General features: G+C 45.5%; 1 long non-coding RNA gene across 1 annotated transcript in view; it reads right to left on the reverse strand.

The window, feature by feature from the left end:
* Positions 1-14,163, reverse strand: part of LOC142741233 (uncharacterized) — a 48,261-nt gene that overhangs the window by 15,082 nt on the left and 19,016 nt on the right. The window contains exon 2 of the long non-coding RNA XR_012881039.1: positions 2,408-2,575. This is a non-coding gene — a long non-coding RNA (uncharacterized LOC142741233). The remainder of the gene's footprint in view (positions 1-2,407; positions 2,576-14,163) is intronic.

Here is a 14,163-nt window from a genome sequence, read left to right on the forward strand (position 1 = left end):
AGTGACCAAAAAATGACCAAAAAACAGAAATTCTGGCATTGTTTTTAATGGGTTTTTTATGCCGTTCTCCACGTGGAATAAATAACATAATATTTTTATCGTTCACGCCGTTAAGGTCGCGGTGATACCAAATATGTATGGTTTATTTATTTTTTTCAATAATAAAGGATTGATAGGGGAAAATGTTTTATTTAATTACTTGAAATGTTTATTATATTTTATTATTTATTAGTTTATTATTTTGACACTTTTTTTCTAGTCCCACTAGGGGACTTGAAGGTCCAACTGTCTGATTTCTTTTTTTTTATATATTGCACTACCTATGTAGTGCAATGTATTAGATCTGTCAGTCATTCACTGACAGCAAGCCGATTAGGCTTCGCCTCTGGGTGGGGCCTGATTGTCTTCCGTAATAGCAGAGCAGGAGGCCATCGTTAGGCCTCCTGTTGCCATAGCAGCAGTCGGCAGCCCTGCTATCGCATGCAGGGCTGACAATTTGCTGCGAACCTCTAAGATGCAGTGATCGCATTCGATCGCTGCATCTAAGGGTTTAAAGGCAGGGATCGGAGCCAGCTCCGGTTCCTGCCGTTACAGGTGGAGGACAGCTGTACAATACAGCTGACATCCACCGCTGATGACACCGGCTCAGCTTCTGAGCCGGCGCAATCTTACCGTCGGCTACGGAAACCTTTCAGGACCCGCCTCCGGGTGGGGCCTGGAAGGCTTCCATACTAGGCAGACCAGGAGGCCAGTATTAGACCCCCGGTTGCCATTGCAGCCACCGGCACCCCAGCAATTTCATTGCTGGGGTGCTGATGAGCTACAAACTCCTTAAATGCAGCGATCGCTTTTGACTGCTGCATTTAACGGGTTAATGGAAGGGATCAGAGCTAATTTCGGTCCCCGCCATTACAGCAGGGTGTCAGCTGTAACATGCAGCTGACACCCAGGGATGATGGCACTGAGCCAGTGCCATCCATTTATCGTAAGTGTATGACAAATTGCGGGAAGCACTGGCTTGACATGACGTATACCTACGACAAATGTCGAGAAGGGGTTAAAGATGTGGGGGTCAGTTCAACTGCAATACATTCTGCAATTTCCCATCCCCAAATGCAGACATAAATAAGTTAACATTTAGGGTATGTCCACACGCACTATTTACGGACGTAATTCAGGCGTTTTACGCCTGGAATTACGGCCGAAAATACTGCTTGAAAGCGTTGGCAAACATCTGCCCATTCATTTGAATGGGTTTTACGATGTACTGTGCAGACGGTCATTTTTTTTACGCGCCGCTGTCAAAAGACAGCGCGTAAAAAAGATGCCCGCGTCAAAGAAGTGCCTGTCACTTCTTGGGACGTAATTGGAGCCGTTTTCCATTGACTCCATTGAAAAACAGCTCCAATTACGTCCGTAATTGACGCTGCGAAAAACGCCTGCACTTGCCATTACGTCTGAAATTCAGGAGCTGTTTTCGCCTGAAAACAGCTCCGTAATTTCAGCCGTAACGGACGTGCACGTGTGAACATACGCTTATGCTGAAAATGAATTACTGATACAGAAGGTCGCATACGGGATGCATATTTGAAAAACAAGCAAAGAACATGTGTCCTGTGTGAGTTAGAGGACTAACTTTAGCTCCGTATTCAGAACTTTACAAACACAGCATTGATGTTTTATTAGTGTTAAGTTTTCTACTATGATTTCACTGAACTGCAGACTTTAACAATAGCAGTGTGTTACAGTTATGCTCCTGATCTCTTATACTTCTTTTAGCTGAGCCAAGGAAGTAAAAAAGAGGACCTCTGTACAGCGCTGCGTAATATGTTGGCGCTATATAAGTAACTGAAATAAATAAATAAGTAGCCAATCTTCAGCAGTCATTTTTAGGACTAAGTGACGCAAGCTTTATAGAAATGCATAGTGCCTGCTTTCTCCTCTCTCCATCCCTCTCCCCGATACCCCACATGATTTCAATGCAGTGTCCGATTTTTGACAGCCTGGAAGTTTAGGCCTGAGCTACACAGAGATTTTTTGTAGCACTTCTGATTGACTTAAACTATTTAGTGATCGCTGCACTCCACAAGATTACATACAACTCAATGGATTCCTATGAACTGCAGCTGTCACTTTAGTTTGTTAATAGTTAAAATCACTTGGAAACACTACAAAAAGTCTGTGTAGCCCAAGCCAAAATCTATAAAAATCAGGTAAACCATTAGTTTACAACAAAACTATGTTTTATGGCAGTTACTGTAGATCCACTTTATATAAAATCTTTGAAAAAAATAAAAAGTTTAATGAAAACTCCTATGCCAAGAAATAGGAGATAATGTTATGAGAAGTGTAAAAATCTCCATCAAACAGTGAGTCTCCAAACATAACAATATACAAATTGTCTTACCTACTATTTCACGAATCAGAATGTCATGTTCCAGAGCTGTTGGGTCACTGCATCCAGCTTTGCTAATGGCTTTGACACGTACCAAAATTTTATCACCAGTATTCAGATTTGTAATTTTGTAATGAGTGGAAATGCTAGGCTCTTTGTTCACAGACACCCACTCTTCACCTAAAAGAAAATATAGGGGCATTTAATGATACATTGCTCCAATAACAATTGTTAGCAAAAAAATTAAACTGTTACAACTCTCAATAAGCAAAGACATCATTAGATCTACTATCATGACAGATACAGCTACCATTGCTACCACCAAGATGGGTGCTATTACCACCACAATGATAAATGCTACCCAAATCACTCTCCCTCATCAACACTTTTAAAACCTTAAGGGAGTTGTCTCCAAAAAATATTTTTATTACGTCCACAGGATAGGTAATAAGTTTATGTTCAATGTGGGTCCAACCGATGGGACTCCCGGCGATCACTAGTACTATAATCCGGTGCACCCCCCCCCCCCCCCCACTGTTTGAATGGAGCGGTGGACACATGCACACTACTGTGCCTTCTATTTTCTATTAGAAATAGCGCAGTACAGCGCTCAGCCATCTCCATCAGCCCGATAGAGAATGATTAAAGAAGTAGTACACATGCATGACCCCCGCTATAATCAAACAGGGGACACGTTCCCTTTAAGTGAAAATCTCTCAGATACACGTGACATTCAAGTTGCACTTTTCAACTAAAACATTGCTCCTCATCCCCTTTTTCTAAGCTGCTTAGCTGCCGCAGTAGCTATTGATCACAGCATCTAAGTAAACAGGTTGAATCGAAGTGATCTTCGATTTTTGCCCGTTGCAGTGAGGTGTTTGCTGTAACATACAGCCGACAACTGCTCCAGTATGGAGCACGCTCAGCTAGTGTGTCTGCTCCATACTTCCCCTTGGCGGCTGGCTGCCACGTACATGTATGTGACATGTCGCCAAGGGGTTAATGTTTCTCTTGATTAGCAGTTGTTTTTGTCTTGCAACTCTCCCATGGGTGGCATTCTTTTTCTAGAGCTTCCCTTACACAGATTTTTTTTCTTCCAGTGTTTCAAAAATGCATAAAGGAAAAAAAACTCCTCCTTAAAACGGCAGCATTTTTTTAAAAATGTAACATCGGTGTTTATTTCGGTTTTGGTGGAGATTTTTATTTAGTGTGACCTTGTACAGTCAATAATTTTTTTCTGGTGTTTTACAGTGCTATGGAGAAGCTTATGGTAAAAAAAAGCCAAAGAAATCAAGTGCTCTTGTGATGCCAAAATAAAGGAAACACCCCAAAAATGAGCCCATTTTGGAATCTACACCCACAAGGAATTCATCTAGGGGTGTAGTGAGCATTTTGACCCCACAGGTGTTTCATAGATTTTATTAGAATTTGAACGTGAAAATGAAAAATGTTCATTTTCTCCAATAAGATGTAGTTTTAGGTAAAAAAAACAAACAATGTCTACAAGAAATAAAGAAGAAAAAGCCCTATAATATTTGTAAAGCAACTTCTCTGGAGTACAGAAAAATATCCCCCCCCCCCCCCCCACATGTGGTCATAAACTGCTGTTTGGGCTCACGGCAAGAATGAGAAGAGAAGGAGCGCCATTTGGCTTTTGGAGCACAGATTTTGCTGGATTGATTTCTTGGCACCATGTCGCTTTTGCAAAGACCCTAAGGTATCAGTACAGCGGAACCTACCCATAATTACAAGCCCATACCTAGTCTACCATTTCTCCTACGCTGACGCTATCATGGACCCCCTTGAGACCCTGACCCAGCAGATGGAGGGCCTCTCCCTACAGGTCCAGGCCCTAGCCCAGAGGGTCATCCAGGGTGACGCTGCCTTAGTAGTACCCCTCACCTCACCTCTAGAACCCGACCTCAAGTTACCTGACCGGTTTTCAGGGGACCGTAAGACGTTTCTCTCCTTCCGGGAGAGTTGCAGACTGTATTTCCGCCTAAAACCCCACTCCTCAGGTTCCGAGAACCAGCGGGTGGGTATCATCATATCCAGACTCCTGGAAGGGCCCCAAGAGTGGGCCTTCTCCTTGGCTCCTGACGCCCCTGAACTTTCCTCTGTTGATCGTTTTTTCTCTGCCCTCGGACTCATTTACGACGAGACTGACAGGACTGCTTTAGCCGAGAGTCAGCTGGTGATCTTACGTCAGGGTAGGAGACCGGTTGAGGAATACTGTTCTGATTTTAGAAAGTGGTGCGTAGCTTCTCGGTGGAACGATCCAGCCCTAAGGTGCCAGTTTAGGTTAGGATTATCTGACACCCTGAAGGATCTGCTGGTTAGCTACCCCTCTTCTTACTCCCTTGACCAGGTTATGGCCCTAGCAGTACGACTTGACCGACGTCTCAGGGAACGTCAGCTTGAACGTTTCAATGTGCTCCCCTCTGACTTTTCTGCGATCCCCCCCGAGGTCCCGTCTCCTCGCCCCTCCACGGAGGACTCGGAGGTACCTATGCAACTCGGGGCCTCCATGTCCCCTCGACAACGTAGGGAGTTTCGCAGAATGAATGGTCTCTGCTTCTACTGTGGGGACGACAAGCATCTACTGAACACCTGTCGCAGGCGCAAGAATAAAAAGCCGGAAAACTTCCGCGCCTAAGTGATCATCGGGGAGGTCACTTGGGCGCACAGGTATTTCCCGTTAATGTGAAACGCAATAAAATTTTGCTTCCCTTTCAGGTCTCGTTTGCTGGCCGGTCTGCCACGGGCAGTGCTTTCGTGGATTCTGGCTCATCTGCTAATATCATGTCTGTGGAATTTGCTATGTCTCTAAAAATGCCTTTTATTGATTTACCTTATCCTATCCCTGTAGTAGGTATCGACTCCACTCCCCTTGCTAATGGTTATTTTACTCAGCATACTCCTGTTTTTGAACTCCTGGTTGGCTCCATGCATTTGGAGCAGTGCTCTGTACTGGTGATGCAGGGATTATCGTCTGATCTGGTATTAGGTCTTCCCTGGTTGCAGTTGCATAATCCCACGTTTGATTGGAATACTGGGGATCTCACCAAATGGGGTAGTGAATGTCTGATGTCATGTCTTTCTGTTAACTCTATTTCTCCCCGGGAGGAGGTAAACACGCTTCCTGAGTTTGTTCAGGACTTCGCCGATGTGTTTTCTAAGGAGGCCTCCGAGGTGTTGCCCCCCCATAGAGATTACGATTGCGCCATCGATTTGGTGCCTGGTGCCAAGCTTCCTAAGGGTAGGATATTTAATCTTTCATGTCCTGAACGTGAAGCTATGAGGGATTATATCCAAGAATGCCTGGCCAAGGGTTATATTCGCCCCTCTACCTCTCCGGTAGGTGCTGGCTTCTTCTTCGTGGGGAAGAAGGATGGTGGTCTTAGGCCGTGCATTGATTATCGTAACCTGAATAAGGTCACCGTAAGGAACCAGTACCCACTTCCTTTGATTCCGGATCTTTTTAATCAGGTTCAGGGAGCCCAATGGTTTTCTAAGTTCGATCTACGGGGGGCATATAACCTTATCCGCATCAAAGAGGGGGATGAGTGGAAAACTGCGTTCAACACACCCGAAGGTCATTTCGAATACCTGGTCATGCCCTTTGGGTTGTGTAATGCCCCTGCTGTCTTCCAGAATTTTATTAATGAAATCCTGAGAGATTACCTGGGTAATTTTCTTGTTGTGTACCTTGATGACATACTGGTGTTTTCCAAGGACTGGTCCTCCCACGTGGAGCATGTCAGGAAGGTGCTCCAGGTCCTTCGGGAGAATAATCTGTTTGCTAAGACTGAAAAATGCGTCTTTGGGGTACAGGAGATACCATTTTTAGGGCAAATCCTCACTCCTCATGAATTCCGCATGGACCCTGCCAAGGTTCAGGCTGTGGCGGAATGGGTCCAACCTGCCTCCCTTAAGGCGTTACAGTGTTTTTTAGGGTTCACCAACTATTACAGGAGATTTATTGCCAACTTCTCGGTCGTCGCTAAGCCTCTTACGGACCTTACTCGCAAGGGTGCTGATGTCCTCCATTGGCCTCCTGAGGCTGTCCAGGCCTTTGAGACCCTCAAGAAGTGCTTTATCTCGGCCCCCGTGCTGATTCAGCCCAACCAAGAGGAGCCATTTATTGTGGAGGTTGACGCATCCGAGGTGGGAGTGGGGGCCGTCTTGTCCCAGGGTACCAGCTCCCTCACCCATCTCCGCCCCTGTGCTTACTTCTCTAGGAAGTTTTCGCCCACGGAGAGTAACTATGACATTGGCAACCGCGAACTTCTAGCCATTAAATGGGCTTTTGAAGAGTGGCGGCACTTCCTGGAGGGGGCCAGACACCAGGTAACGGTCCTTACGGATCACAAGAATCTGGTTTTCCTAGAATCGGCCCGGAGGCTTAATCCTAGACAAGCTCGTGGGCACTATTCTTTACCAGATTTAATTTCTTGGTTACCTATAGGGCTGGGTCCAAGAATATTAAGGCTGATGCTCTGTCACGTAGTTTCATGGCCAATCCTCCTTCCGAGAAGGATCCTGCTTGTATTTTACCCCCTGGTATAATCGTTTCTGCCACGGATTCTGATTTAGCTTCTGATATCGCGGCTGATCAGGGTTCAGCTCCCGGGAACGTCCCTGGGGACAAACTGTTTGTTCCCCTTCAATACCGGCTAAGGGTACTCAGGGAAAACCATGACTCCGCTCTATCTGGTCATCCTGGCATCTTGGGCACCAAACACCTCATTACCAGAAACTATTGGTGGCCTGGGTTGCCTAAAGACGTTAGGGCTTACGTCGCCGCTTGTGAGGTTTGCGCCAGGTCCAAAACCCCTAGGTCCCGACCTGCGGGCCTACTACGTTCCTTGCCCATTCCCCAGAGACCTTGGACCCATATCTCCATGGATTTTATAACCGATTTGCCCCCATCTCAGGGCAAGTCGGTGGTGTGGGTGGTAGTAGACCGCTTCAGCAAGATGTGCCCCTTTGTGCACCTTAATAAGCTACCTAACGACAAGACGTTAGCTTCTTTGATTGTGAAACACATCCTGCGTCTCCATGGGGCCCCAGTCAATATAGTTTCTGACAGAGGGGTACAATTTGTTTCCTTATTTTGGAGAGCTTTTTGTAAAAAGTTGGAGATTGATCTGTCCTTCTCCTCCGCCTTCCATCCCGAAACTAATGGCCAAACGGAAAGGACTAACCAATCCCTGGAACAATATTTAAGGTGTTTCATCTCTGACTGTCAATTCGATTGGGTCTCATTCCTTCCCCTTGCTGAATTTTCCCTGATTAACCGGGTCAGTAACTCGTCAGGGTATCTCCCCGTTTTTCTGTAATTTCGGGTTTAACCCAAGGTTCTCCTCCATTTCCCCTGGTTGTTCCAATAATCCTGAGGTAGAGGATGTTCATCGGGAACTGTGCACAGTCTGGGCCCAGGTTCAGAAGAACCTAGAGGCGTCCCAGAGCGCACAAAAGATTCAGGCTGATAGTAGACGTTCTGCTAACCCCCGGTTTGTCGTCGGGGATTTGGTCTGGTTGTCGTCCAGGAACTTGCGCCTTGAGGTCCCGTCCAGGAAGTTTGCTCCCCGATTTATTGGACCTTATAAGATCATTGAAGTCCTCAACCCTGTATCCTTCCGTCTGGAGCTGCCCCCATCCTTTCGCATACATGACGTCTTCCATGCCTCCCTCCTTAAACGCTGCTCCCCGTCCTGGTCCCCCTCGAGGAAACCTCCTGTTCCCGTTCTCACCCCTGGGGGGTGGAATTCGAGGTGGCCAAGATTATGGACAGTAGGATGGTCCAGGGCTCCCTCCAGTACCTGGTCCATTGGAGAGGATACGGGCCGGAGGAGAGGACTTGGGTACCTGCTCGTGATGTTCACGCTGGGGTATTGATCAGGAGGTTCCACCTTCTCTTCCCTACTAAACCGGGTCCTCTTAGTAAGGGTCCGGTGGCCCCTCATAAAAGGGGGAGTACTGTTAGGGATCTGCCAGGTACTACGTCTAGGTATACTCCTGGGATTAATCAATCCACACCTGAGGCAAGACCTCTTAGACTGATACCGGCTCCCACCAACCAGGGTGGCAGGCTCAGGAGTGGGAGAGCCTATCGCGGCCTGGTCAGTCGGAGTTAGCTCCGCCCCCTGTCCATTATTACCTGCCGTGTTTTTTTCCTCAGTGCTTGTAATTCTTCTGGATTCCTGTCCCCACTGCTGCTTGCTCCAGCCTGCTTCTGCCGTGCTTCTGCCTTGCTGCAGTTCCACTTAACCTGCTTCGCTTTGCCCCTGGCTTGCTTCCTTCTCCGTGCTCACGTTGGTATACTCCACTTCATCCTGGTCCTGACTACTCGTTCGCCGCTCCGTTTCCTCGCGGCGTTCCGTGGGCTACTGCCCCTTCCCTTGCGTGTTCCCTGTTTGTTCTCCCGTGCACTTAGACAGCGTAGGGACCGCCGCCCAGTTGTACCCCGTTGCCTAGGGCGGGTCGTTGCAAGTAGGCAGGGACAGGGCGGTGGGTAGATTAGGGCTCACTTTCCCTTCACCTCCTTCCTGCCATTACAAGTACCATGTGAAATTGAGACCTAATTTGTCGATTTACAACGTAATGGTTCACGATTGCAGAGGTTTTGATGTGAAATAATAAAATAAACACCTTAGAAGCCAAGTTTGGAAACTACACCCTTCAAGGCATCTATTAAGGGCTGTAGTGAGTATTTTCACCCCACAGGTCTTTTCCATAAATGAATGCGCTGCGATTGGTGCAAAGTATTGGTGCAGTGGTGGATGTCAGCTGTATGTTACAATGGACATCCACCACTGATGACGCCGGCTCAGCTCCTGAGTCGGCGCCATCTTGCCGGTGGCTACGGAAGCCATTTAGGCCCGCCTCTGGGTGGGGCCTAAACTGCTTCCATACTAGGCAGACCGGGAGGCCAGTATTAGGCCTCCGGTTGCCATTGCAGCCACCGGAACACCGGCAATTTCATTGCTGGGGTGCCGATGAGCTGCAAACCTCTTAAATGCAGTGTTCGATTTTGACTGCTGCATTTAAGGGGTTAATGTCGAGGATCGAAGGTAACTTCAGTCCCCGTCATTACCCCAGGGTGTTAGATGTAACATTCAGCTTCTGAGCCCTCGTCATCCATTTGTTGTATGGATACGGAAAAATGCGGGAAGCACTAGCTTTCCATGACATATCCTTACGAAAAATGTCGGGAAGGGTGTTAATCGGTTTCATTAAGCCTGCCTGTAGAATCAAGGTTGTCGGACCACTATACCCAGCAGTTACATAGTTACATAGTTTGTACGGTTGAAAAAAGACACATGTCCATCAAGTTCAACCAAGGGATGGGAAAGGGGAAGTGGGATGGGAAAGGGGAAGTAAAAAATTTCTACACATAGGAGCTAATATTTTTTTGTTCTAGGAAATTATCTAAGCCTTTTTTAAAGCCATCTACTGTCCCTGCTGTGACCAGCTCCTGCGGTAGGCTATTCCATAAATTCACCGTTCTCACAGTAAAGAAGGCTTGTTGCCTCTGCAGGTTGAACCTTTCTTTTTCCAGACGGAGGGAGTGCCCCCTTGTTTTTTGAGGGGGTTTTACATGGAACAGGATTTCACCATATTTTTTGTATGTGACATTCATATATTTATATAAGTTAATCATGTCCCCCCTTAGTCGTCTTTTCTCAAGGCTAAATAGGTTTAGTTCTTTTAATCTTTCCTCATAACTTAGATTCTAAATGCCCCTTATTAGCTTCGTTGCTCTTCTTTGTATTTTTTTCGTACTCCATGGCATCCTTTCTATGAACTGGAGCCCAGAACTGGACTGCATATTCTAGATGAGGCCTCACTAATGCTTTGTAAAGTGGTAATATTACATCCCTGTCCTGCGAGTCCATGCCTCTTTTGATACACGACAATATTTTGCTGGCCTTTGAAGCAGCTGATTAACACTGCATGCTGTTATTTAGTTTATGATTTACAAGTACACCCAGATCCTTCTCAACAAGTGAATCCGCCAGTGTAGCTCCCCCTAGGACATATGATGCATGCAGGTTGTTCGTACCCAGGTGCATGACTTTACATTTATCTACATTAAACTTCATTTGCCAAGTGGAAGCCCAAACACTTAGTTTGTTTAAATCTGCCTGCAATTCACAAACATCTTCCATAGTCTGAACTATATTGCATAGCTTGGTGTCATCTTCAAAAATAGAAATAGTGCTATTAATCCCATCCTCTATATCATTAGTAAATAAGTTGAATAATAGTGGTCCCAGCACTGAACCCTGGGGTACACCACATATAACTGGGGACCATTCAGAGTAGGAATCATTGACCACAACTCTCTGGTTACGGTCCTTAAACCAATTCTCAATCCAATTACAAACTATACTTTCTAAACCTATTGTCCTTGATTTACCCATTAGACGTCTATGGGGGACAGTGTCAAATGCCTTTGCAAAGTCCAAAAACACTATATCCACAGCGGCTCCTCTGTCTAGGCTTCTGCTTACCTCTTCATAAAAACAAATCAGGTTGGTTTGACAGCTTCTGTCCTTTGTAAAACCGTGCTGGCTGTCACTTATAATACTATTTATTGTCACATAATTCTGTATATAGTCCCTCAATAGCCTCTCAAACATTTTCCCCACAATTGATGTTAAGCTTACTGGTCTATAATTACCCGGCGAAGACCTAGAGCCCTTTTTGAAAATAGGCACCACATTTGCCCTGCGCCAGTCCCTTGGCACTATACCAGTCATGAGAGACTCTCTAAATATTATGAAGAGGGGGACTGAAATATCTGAACTAAGCTCCTTAAGAACTCTAGGGTGTAACCCATCTGGTCCCGGGGCCTTGTGTACATTTATTTTATTTAATTTAGCTTGCACCATATCTACATTCATCCAATTCAGTATATCAACTGATATATTAACAGCACTGGCAGCGGCTACATCAGCTGCTCCTTCTTCTGTTGTATATACAGAGCGGTAGAACCCATTTAGTAACTCTGCCTTCTCTTGACACCCTGTGACCAACTGCCCATTACCACTATCTAAGGGTCTTACATGTTCAGACCTTGGCTTTTTTGCATTTATATGCTTGAAGAATATTTTAGGATTTGTTTTACTATCCTTGGCCACCTGCCTTTCATTTTGTATTTTTGCTGATTTTATTATCTTTTTACAGATTTTATTAACCCCTTCCCGCTCCTTGACCTACTATTACGTCATGGCAGCTGTATCGTTCGCGCTCCATGCCGTAATAGTACGTCTCAGGAGTAACGGCCGTTTCGGCCGTCCTCCCGACACATACAGGAGCTGTGACGCTGCTGTCTTGTTCAGCAGCTGTCACAGCTCCTACAGCGGGGACCGATCGCTGTGTCCCCGCTGATTAACCCCTTAAAAGCCGCGTTCTATAGAGATCGCGGCTTTTTAGGGGTTAAGCTGCCATCGCCGGCCTGCTACGCGACAGCGGCCGGCGATGGTGACTATGGCAACCGGACACCAAACAATGGCGTCCGGCTATGCCATAGACGGAAGCCTAGTGGGTCCTGACAACGTCAGGACCCACTATGCTTGCTGTCAGTGAGTAGCTGACAGTTCTAATACACTGCACTACGCATGTAGTGTAGTGTATTAGAATAGCGATCAGGGCCTCCTGCCCTCATGTCCCCTAGTGAGACAAAGTAATAAAGTAAAAAAAAAGTTAAAAAAAGATGTGTAAAAATAAGAAAATAAAAGTTTTAAAAGTAATAAAAGTAAAAGTCCCACTCTTTCCCTTATCAGTCATTTATTATTAATAAAAATATATAAACAAACAAATAAACTATACATAATTGGTATCGCCGCGTCCGTAACGGCCTGAACTACAAAATTATTTTGTTATTTATCCCGCACGGTGAACGCCGTAAAAAAAAATATTAATAAACCGTACCACAATCACAATTGTTTGGTCACTTCACCTCCCAAAAAATGGAATAAAAAGAGATCAAAAAGTCGCATGTACCTAAAAATGGTACTGATGGAAAATACAGTTCGTTACGCAAAAAATAAGTCCTCGCACGGCTTTATTGATTGAAAAATAAAATCGTTCTGGCTCTTAGAATAAGGTAACACAAAAAGTGAATGATTGTTTACAAAACGTATTTTATTGTGCAAACGCCATAAGACATAAAAAAAAACTATAAACATCTGGTATCGCCGTAATCGTATCGCCCCGCAGAATAAAGTTAATATATCATTTATAGCGCACGGTGAACGCTGTAAAAAAAAAAGTATACAAAAACAATAGTAGAATTGCTGTTTATTAGTCACCACGCCACCTAAAAATGGAATAAAAACTGATCAAAAAGCCGCATGCACCCCATGAAAACTACAATGGATTCCTCAAGGGGTCTAGTTTCCAAATTGGGGTCACTTTTGGGGGGTTTCCAATGTTTTGGCACCACAAGACCTCTTCAAACCGGACATGGTGCCTAATAAAAAAGAGGGCTCAAAATCCGCTAGGTGCTCCTTTGCTTCGGAGGCCGGTGCTTCAGTCCATTACCGCCCGAGGGCAACATGTGGGATATTTCTCTAAACTGCAGAATCTGGGCAATAAGTATTGAGTTGCGTTTCTCTGATAAATCCTTTTGTGTTATAAAAAAAATGGTATAAAAAGAGTAAATTTCACCTCTACTTTGCTCTAAATTTCTGTGAAACACCTAAAGGGTTCATAAACTTTCTACATGCTGTTGTGAATACTTTGAGGGGTCTAGTTTCTAAAATGGGGTGTTTGATAGGGGTTTCTAATATATGGGCCCCTCAAAGCAACTTCAGAAATGAACTGGAACCTAAAAAAATAAATAAATGAGGCAATACTTCGCTTCTTACATTATACTGATAATGAGCAGTGCCCACTCCGAGATTACCCCAGTTTTGACCGTTTGTATAAACGGAGACCCCTATTAGACCGTTCCAGTGCCCGGTTTTCCCAAGCATACACCCCCGAGAAATGTTTTTCTATTGATGAGTCCCTGGTACATTTTAAAGGGAGGGTTCAATTCCGCCAGTACCTGCCAGGTAAGAGGGCAAGGTATGGCGTGAAGATGTATAAGCTGTGCGAGAGTGCATCAGGGTATACCTACAGGTTTAGGATATATGAAGGAAAGGCCACCCCCAAACCAGACTGCATCCTGGACTACAATAGGTACATGGGAGGGATGGACTTGTCAAATCAAGTCCTGAAGCCCTACAGCGCCATGCGGTGTGGTATAAGAAGCTGGCCGGGCACATCATACAGATGGCTTTGTACAATTCGTATGTGCTACGTCGATGTGCAGGCCAGAGGGGAACTTTCCTGGAATTTCAAGATCTAATCTTTAGGGACCAGGAAGGGGGGGCACCCAGTACTTCTGGAAGCGAGGCCACACGCATCGTACCAGGGCAACACTTTCCAGGAGAAGTTCCCCAAACCGGTGGAAAGGGAAAGAGTCAAAAGAGGTGCAGAGTCTGCTATAAGAGGGGGATAAGGAAGAACACAATATACCAATGTGACACGTGTCCCGAAAAACCAGGGCTCTGTATAAAAGATTGTTTTAAAATGTATCATACATCCCTTGATTTTTAATTTACCCTGATGCACTCCGCACAGCTTACCCCCCTCATCTTTCCCTTCTGAGCCCTGCCGTATGCCCAGGCAGCTGATAACAGCCACATGTAGGGTATTGTCGTACCCAGGAGAACCCACATTACAATTTAAGGGGTGTATATCTCCGGTGG

This window comes from Rhinoderma darwinii, chromosome 2, assembly GCF_050947455.1.
Source record: "Rhinoderma darwinii isolate aRhiDar2 chromosome 2, aRhiDar2.hap1, whole genome shotgun sequence".
Classification (NCBI taxonomy): Eukaryota; Metazoa; Chordata; class Amphibia; order Anura; family Rhinodermatidae; genus Rhinoderma; species Rhinoderma darwinii.